An 8,933-nucleotide genomic window follows, 5' to 3' on the forward strand; every position below is an offset into this window, starting at 1 on the left:
TTTTAAACTTCACACGTTCTTGTGAAAGTCTAGTGCTTTCCTGGACACTAATCAGGTATGAACAGGAGGCAATTCAGCTGCAATTAAGCATCTGAAGGTGCAATTTAGTTTTGTGTTCAGGCAGTAGTGCATTGTGTTAGGAATCTCCATAAAGACAGTTTTTAGAATTAACCTTTTGTTTTTGCTATGTTTTGCTTTGCACAGTAGATTGAAGGCACTGGGATAAGAGAGTCCTCACTTTGTAGTTTTGTGTATGTTTTTTCTACTCAAGTAGGAAATACATTTCTGTTTCAGTTTTACTACATTTAGTAGGCATATTCTGGCCAACCTGTTTGTAAACTGCTTCTCAATGATACTGCAGTTACAAAACTGAAGAATACAGAGGGAGAGCTGCGACTCATCCCTTTATTTTTTAAACAGTTTTCTGCTTTTCCTCAATATTCAATACTTCTTTTAAACTCATCCCTTTATTTTTAAAACAGTTTTCTGCTGTTCCTCAATATTCAATACTTCTTTTAAGCCTCATGTATTGCAGTGGCCATGTAAGGTCTCCATATTTACTGTGATGTCAAATCTTAAATTGATTTTTTGGCTTCTGCTTCTTCCTTGTAAAGGCTACTTTAGAAGGATTTTATAATTCTTTATCAGAAAGATTTGACACAAAAGACCAGTGAGAAGGAGATGGAAGTTAATCTTATGGTACCAGTTGCAACAGGTACTAAAATACCTCTGCAGCATGTAGAGGTAAGTGTTCAATACCTGTGGGTGCATCACTGCAGGACTGCAGTTTTCACAGGGGCAGTCAGAGCTTTATTTGGGCTGATGGACAGCACACAAGGATGGCAGGTGCCTAGGAGGGGACTTGTTTACCTCCCAGATTTTTCACTCAGACAAGTGGTCAGACCACTGGCTGAAACTTCAGCAGGTATGGAAAGCATTATAAAATTTATAGATAAGTAGGACATCATCGTGGCAATGGGATTTGACTAGGGTGTTTCATATAGATAAATAAGACATCATCATGGCAATGGGATTTGACTAGGGTGTTTCTTTGCTGTGACATTGCCCAAGTGCTGCTCTAAATGCAGAAGAGAGGTGACCAGTAATTTTAAGCCATTTGTTCCAGTCCAGCTTAGTTCCTCAAAGGAAAATCACTGCTGTGCATTGGTGTTTTGTGACCCCAGAGTAGTTATTAGTTAACAGCAGCTCCAAAACCTGCCCTGTCCTGGGTGGGCAGACTTGGCAGGAAAGCTACAGTAAAGGTTGGTATCACTAAACAGTGGCTGCTATGTTTTTTGAGTTGTTCAAGAATAGGGTTAAAAACTGAAAATTGTGCAGTGTGTTTTAGGATCTCCTGGATTTTTGTATTTCAACCTGACAATCATTTTGCTCTCTAACCTTGGGGAGGCTCTTGTAGATATCTCAGTCTGCCAAATCCCATGCTGCAGTGAGCCTTCTAAATCATGTGCCAACAGCCAGAATTAGAATCAGCAAAGAATAGGACAGAGAAAAACAACACCACCTTCAAAATATAACTCAAGAGAGACTTCAACAGACCTTTTAGTCCACCCTCCTGCCCCACAGCAGAGTAGCTGAGGCATATTTATTCCTGACAGATAATTGTGTCGTTTTGCAAACCTTTGATAAAAGACATTCTATGGTCTGTGCAATCTGTTCTGTGCTTACCTATTCTGACAGACACAGCTTTTCCTAATAAAAGTAATGTTTCCTTCTTGCAAAATTTCTGTTCAATTGTTTGATAACAATCTGTTTCCTTCAAATACAAAAGTCATCTCTTTTAACCTTGCATTTTTGCTTTTCCCTGGGCCATTAGCAGCACCAGAATTATCTTCCAGCTCTTTGGGATATTTGCTTATAGGTCAAATGTTGTTCTGACTAATTTATTATAATTTCAAGGACAACATTTGTCCTGAAGCCTGTTCTTTCTCTCTTCTGGCTTGTACTCCTTGATGATTACCTTTAGTATGTGCAATTTTTTGGTGATGGCAGAAGCAGAGGCAGCAATTCATACCTCAGCTAACACCCTGGTGTTACACAGCAAACTGCTTCCAATGCAGAGTCTTGTACAACACCATTTTCTGTGGATACCACAGTTTGGACTGAAGGTGCAGGCATGAGTTTTGGCCTCTGCACAGGATTTCCTTGGGGCTAGGGGCAGCAGGGTCACTTGCCTCTAAGGCTGCAAAAGACATTTAAATAATACTCTGAACTTTAACTACTGCATTAACTCATTGGGTAAAGGAGAGAACTTGTGACACCAGAGGATCTTCACAAGATGAAATCATTATCAGATAGCAGAAATCATCAATGAAATTTCTGTTACTGTAAAGCCAACTCAGGATGAAATCCTGACTCTTCAGAAATCACTGACAAAGCATCCTTTGATTTTACAGTCCAGGCCCACAAAGCCACATAACCAAACACATGGTAAAGTACTAAACCTTAAAACTGCTATAAGCAGTGTTCTGAGTTCATGTGTGGTTTGGAAGTGAATGTAGCCCAAGCTACTTAGAAAGAACCTCTTGTTAATATTGTTCATAATACACAGAAATGTGGTACCCTTGAGGTAAATACCATAATGTGGCTGTAAGGAAAGTTACCACACAGCTCTGGGAAGCTGCATATCAGCAGTTCCTGAGGTTGTGAGTTTCTCAAATGCTTTGAATATGTAAGTGACCACCATGGAAAGAAGCATTCCCACCTTCCAGCTAATACCTGCTGCTTGCTTCTGCATCACCTGTGTCTACACCAGCTGTCACTGCCTTTGTGGGGAACTGGCTGGGGGAAAAAATCTGCTCACAGCAAAACCAGATAATCCAAAAATAAACAGTTTCAAGATGTTCACAGAACTGCAGTCCCACTGAGAACAGGGAAGGACTTTTCTCCAAGAGGTTCTTGCATGCTCAGGAGATGAGGTTTTAATGGCATACACCTAAAACTCCACTCATGTCACAGAATGAAGTATCATTATGGGAGTCATGACCTTCATCCTCTCTTGACCTCTGCAGATGCAGCTGTGTAGCTAAGAATTAGGCTGATCATTCAAGAACAGACACCAGCCATTAACTCACACCTAATTTCTTCATGAGAGCAGGAACAAAGGAAAAGGTAAAAGGTAGTGCCCAGAAAAGCAATTTTGCCAATTTTTCAAAATGGCTTTCTTATACTGCTAACTCCTTGATTTTAAAATAGCACAGAATTTAAATGATCTCAGCCATAAAGCTGGTTGTCAGTTTCTCTTACTGATGTCTCAACTTGTGTTTGTTTGCAGTGCTACTTAGTTTATTTTATTTTTAGATTTGAGACTGTGATCAAAGCTTCAGATATCTTGGCTATTTGATTTCCTGTAGTGACCAAAGGAGTTTTCATTTCTCCCTCAAACCAGTCAAACAAGCCAACAAACAAACAGTCTCCAGCATTATCTGGGATGTCATCTCTTTCATTTGTAGTCACTGACTTTACAAATAATGAGGAAAAAGTAACTTTGCACTCTTGCAGTTTGCTACTTAGAGGCAATATATAATTTTCACCAAAGTCAGACACTTCTGCAATGTAAGGTTTCAGGCTAAATTTCCTCTCTGCTCTGAGCTTTCCTGGGCCCTGCTCCTCTCTTACTCTCAGTCTTAACTTTTCTAATGATGAACTACCCAGGAAACAGTGATCACAGCTGCAAAGACAATGAAGTGTGAGACCCAAAGCACATCCCTTTAGCCTCCTTATTTTTCATGGGAGCTGCAGATTGCTCCATTTCCCACATCACTTCAAAATCATAGAAGGAAAAGTACCAAAAATACAAACAGTAAAAAGCAGTGCACATGTTCTTAGCACAAAGAGACCATTTAAACCCTGAAATGTCTTGTACCGAAAAGAACCCTTTTTTGTCTGGCATAGTAGGGAGAAAAGCTGGAATTCTGAGAACTATCACATATGCTGGGAAAGGAAAATTTCCATAGTGCTTACTCCATCAGTCCATACAGTATGTTATGTCTGGACTGCATATTCTTTGAGTAGGCTCAGGATGCAGTGAGTTTATCTTTCCTATGAAATCCACCAGTAGATCTCAAGGATTAAATGGAAAGAAAACTTCAAATTACTTGCAAAATAAAAACCCACTTCTAAACCAACTGGTTTAGATGAAGCCAGAAAACCACCCTGAATGTCCACCAGTGCAAATCACCTGGAAGCCATAAATGTTTCCAGTTAGCCAGCAAAGAATGTTCCAAAAACATTTCAACATGGAAAATGCAATGTCAGTAGAACTACTTACAAAACAATTAAAGATGGGGTGGGATGTACAAGTAGTGGGGTTTCCTGCTGCCCTTCTCAGCTCAGAAGTAAGTCAAGACACTTACACAGTTCAGGTAAAACAGTTCAGTAGACCCTGTAGAAGTGCTGCAAAGAGAGATAGATAAGCACAACCATGCTTGAGACCTCAGCTGAGAGATGGATACCAGTTTAAACAGAGACGTGAAAAAAGGGAGACCTTCCTATTTACAATAAAGAGAATATCAAGTAGTTTTTCAGTCTAAATACAACTGTGGGATGTATAATATGAAAATCCTACATCCAGAGAACTAAGTTTTAAGCATGTTTATCTCTTGGTTACACAGGAAAGAACAAATCTGCAGAGACTCACAGGTACCTAGTCAGGTTGCAAGAATAATGTCTGCAAGAGAACAGCAAAGAGAACTGACAGAAAACAAAACAAAAAAAAAAAAACCCCAAACAAACAAGCCAAAAGAGAAACATTCCTTAAACCTTTAGTAAAAGAAAAACAAAAAGTCTGTGCACATCTAGTTTTTCCCACAGTTTTGTAGCTTTGGCTTTCATTGCTCTCCAGTGGCTACTTTTCATCTACCTGGAACATCCACGACTCTTTTCCGTGTGAAATCTCTGGTGCCAAGCCACAGACTCCTCTTCAGGGGGATGCTCACAGCGACTCTCTCCTCTTACCAACTGTTCATCTCCATTAACCTTCTGCAGTGTAACCTCCTGATCCATCAGGGCCAACACTAACCAAAGGGTTCAAAAGTTATTTGGAAGGGGAGAGAGACGCACACAGAGAAATTGCAGGAAGTTTCATTCTTCTCATGGAACCAAGCTAGAAATCAATTCTCTCCTTTTTTGTAACTCTCTCCTAGGCAGTCATGCCAAGTGGGAGAGATGGCTGCTGTGCCTTTCCCCAGCACTCACACACTGACCACTGGCAGTACCAGGCATGGAAAGGGAACCGGGTGAGCGTGAACTAATGTACAGGGACAAGGATCTCACATTAAGACCCTGCTGACCTTTCAGATATATTCAACGAAAAAGAAATCTAACAAATTCAGCCTAGTTCAATAACTTCTAAATAAGAATAATCAGGAAAAGAAGAAAGGAGGCTTCCTGCAGACACATCCAATGCACTTGAAAGGTTACTACCACTTCATAGTCATTTTATTACAGTAATTCAGGTGAGTATAAAGGTGTTCAGCCAGAGAGGGCCCAAAACCTTCACAAGTGCAGCACAGCAGATCCCACAATAGAAAACAACACTATGTAACAGATGAGGTTTGACTCTGGGCAACAGTGACTCTGGTTGCTTTCTTTATTAAGAAAAATGTCTATTGCTGTAAGGCTCTAGGTTCTGTGGACTTGGAGCAAGCTAATCACATCATAATTAAAACAACAACAGAGATCAAAACAGACAGCAGATGCTAAGAGAAGTCTTACAGGAGGGATTCAGTAAATCTGCAGGACATAACTATCAGTTCTATAATCCTCCAACTGATAATCACAGGAGTAAAAATTAAAGCAAACAAGGATCTCATAAAAAAACCCCCAAAAATCAAAGCTTCACAGAGAAGTAAAGTGTCTCCAAAGGAAGATACAGATAGCATCTGGAAACTGTGGGGTTTGTTTGTTCTAAGTTCCACACCGGACTAGGCTGTAGACATGTCTGTGGTACTCATAGCTGAGGTGCAGTTAGCACAAGCAAAGTCCCGGCAGGAATAGTGAACTTGTGCTGTTTTCAAAGCAGGAACACTTTTCCCATTCATAACTACTTCCTGGTCAAACAAAATGCAAGAGGAGTGAATGGTTCACAGCCCCTCGGGGCTTGAGACACATCTTGAAATGTGGAACAAGCCATTGTGGTCTGTTTTAACGAGCTAAATTCCTCGGGGCTTGAGACACATTGTGGTCTGTTTTAACGAGCTAAATATTCCTTACAAGCAAGCAGAGCTGAGCTGCTCTCATTAAGGAATCCAAACCATGAGGTTGTTTTTGACATCTTTGTTAAAGAGATTCAAGGGTTACTAAGAAACCACATCTACACTAACACAAATGTGGCTCTGAGCTAAATAAACTTTACAATATGAATAACTTGACATAACTCAGAAAACTAAAACTTCTAACTAATCATTTGTTAGAACTTCTTTTCTCCATAGGGGAGAAAAAAAAATATCTGTCCACTTAACAATAGGAATTAGGTTAATTTTCCTAACATTTTCTTGAAGTAATCACTTTAATTGTCATTTTAAGTTTCATCATAGCTGTAGGCTGAGATCTATAGAATGCAGTAAGAATGAAATCAGCAGGGTTCCATGGAAATGATCTTGGAATCTGTAGGTGTTATTATTTCTCAAGAAATTAGAACAACAAGGAATTTCATTCAATTTAAAACAATGGATTGAAAAGTCTGCCTTTTTATTAGATCCAGTCAACATTCATTATTTCTTAAGTAGAATCTGAGAGGTACAAAGCAACATTTTTTTTAATCCTGTGTTCATTTCCCAAATTCAATTTGACTATTCATTAATGAGATCACTCTGCAAAGAAAGAAATGTGAACCAACCCATTGTGCAAGCTTGCTAATCCTGTATTTACTGCTTGCTCAAACTAACAAAAAGGTTAGGTTTTCATGTTCATAAAGGAAAAATCAGAGTAAATGAAGGAAATACCTGTATAAAGGATGAAAAACTAGAATAGTGGAAATATTTGGAAAAAATGAACAATTGGGAAATGCTGAAGTGCCTTGTAGGAAGGTGTTATTGAGAGAGATTTGAAAGCAGTGGGCACTTCTGGGGCTATTTTCTGCAAAGAAATAGTGAAATAGGACAACAGTATGCATATTGCAGATCAGAGGGGTGGAAAGGTACAGACAAATGTTACATTGGTCCAAGAAATTTGAGGGAAAAAGGTTACCATTGCTTCTTTGGACTAGATGAAGCCTGTTCAGTCCTACAGGGGGTGACTGCTGTGTAAATACAGCCCACACATCCTCTGGGGCAAAGGGGGTTCATGTGTGGTCACTGGCACAAGCAGAGCTGAGAGTCAAGGGCAGGTTTGTTGGGTTTTTATACCTGGGGCCTGTAATGCCAAATATATATTCCAGGTAGGGCACAGCAGGGACACTACAATAATTTTGTCTATTTGGCTGTCCCACTGATGGAGACAAAATCCATCTTAAAAGCCATTACTGGAAGCTCACTTTTATGAATTTTATGCCTTGAGGGTTGCAAACAAAAGGCAATGACATCAGAAAAAAACCCAACCAAAACCCAAGCCAATTTCCCATCCATCCCTCCAGTTTGGAGGGCAATAATATTTGTCATTTGAGATTACAGGCTTTGGAGAAATAGGGTTTGTCAACCCCCAGTGTTTCATTTGCTCCCCCATGAGCAGGGGAAAAAACAAACAACCATACAAAACAGCTGTGTTTGCATTTAAATAAACATTAATTGATTGAAGTAATGAGTAACCTCAAAAATAGTTTGGAAAGCTCGTAGCATCCTTCAAATATTTGTAGACTATTAGAATTTAACTAATTATGTATGTAATCTTTTGCTACAGCAGAGTCTGGAAGGAAGGGTTGCAAGGCACATCACACTTGTATATAATGGACAGAAATAAAAGAAGTGTGAGTTAAATATTCTGAAAGGTTTTCTTGACAGTAAATCTGCCTTCAGCCTCGAGTTTCCAGCAGATGCAGTTCTGTTACACTTATACCCTTTCAAGAGAAGAGAGGAAAAATCTACTTTTTTGAGCATCTTAACCAAAAGAAGTTCCTAGGAAACTGTCTTCTCCTTATTTACCTTAAATTTCATGCCTGTAATCAATTTATATTCCTGTAATACTTACAGACACTTATTTCTGACTTTCTTCTATGGAAAGTGTAATTAATGTAAAATGATCCTTCGAGCACTCCATGAATGCAATCCAGGGCTCTGTGTTCCATAGCAAAGAATCTGTTTCCTTCAGTATTTTGCCCTGGCTGTGTTTTAAGCAGTATCACCTCCCAGCTGGGAGCTAACCAGAGAAACCAGGGAACTCTCTGCAATGCACCAATATGCCCCAAACCCACTGAACTATATGGCAGGCAAGTCCAAACCATGTATCTCATTAATTAATACCATGTTTCTACAATGTTTCTGGACTTATTTGCTGAGTATGTTCCACTGCTATTTAGAAAATAAAGTAGCTAATTAGAACCAGATGATAAACACAGAACATTGATGACTTGTTGAATGTAATTTTTCAAAAACTCTGGGGCAGATACTATTATTTAAAAGGATAAAAAGAAAGCAATTCTAATCAAATTTAGCTTGCAATGGTGGCAGTTTAGTGCACGAAATATGTAATTCCCCCCAAATCAAGACCTGACTGTAGCCACATGAAAATGTATGTGCAGGGAATACAGAGCAGCAGAGTGAGGGACACTGCTAATTAACTAAGTCTAGTCAGAGAAACTTTTCACTTCGCCAGACAGTTAAAGTTGTTCCTACATTACTGGATGAAGTTCTAGTGTGTTGATTTTTACCAATCCAAATAAGATCTAAACCTTCCCCAGTCTCTCTCTGTTTGGAACTTTAATAGCAGTGAAGTTACAAACGAAATCTAGTCCTTCCATGTGAGTTTGAGCACATAGACTA

This window comes from Acanthisitta chloris, unplaced genomic scaffold (genome assembly GCF_000695815.1).
Source record: "Acanthisitta chloris isolate BGI_N310 unplaced genomic scaffold, ASM69581v1 scaffold15991, whole genome shotgun sequence".
Lineage (NCBI taxonomy): Eukaryota > Metazoa > Chordata > Aves > Passeriformes > Acanthisittidae > Acanthisitta > Acanthisitta chloris.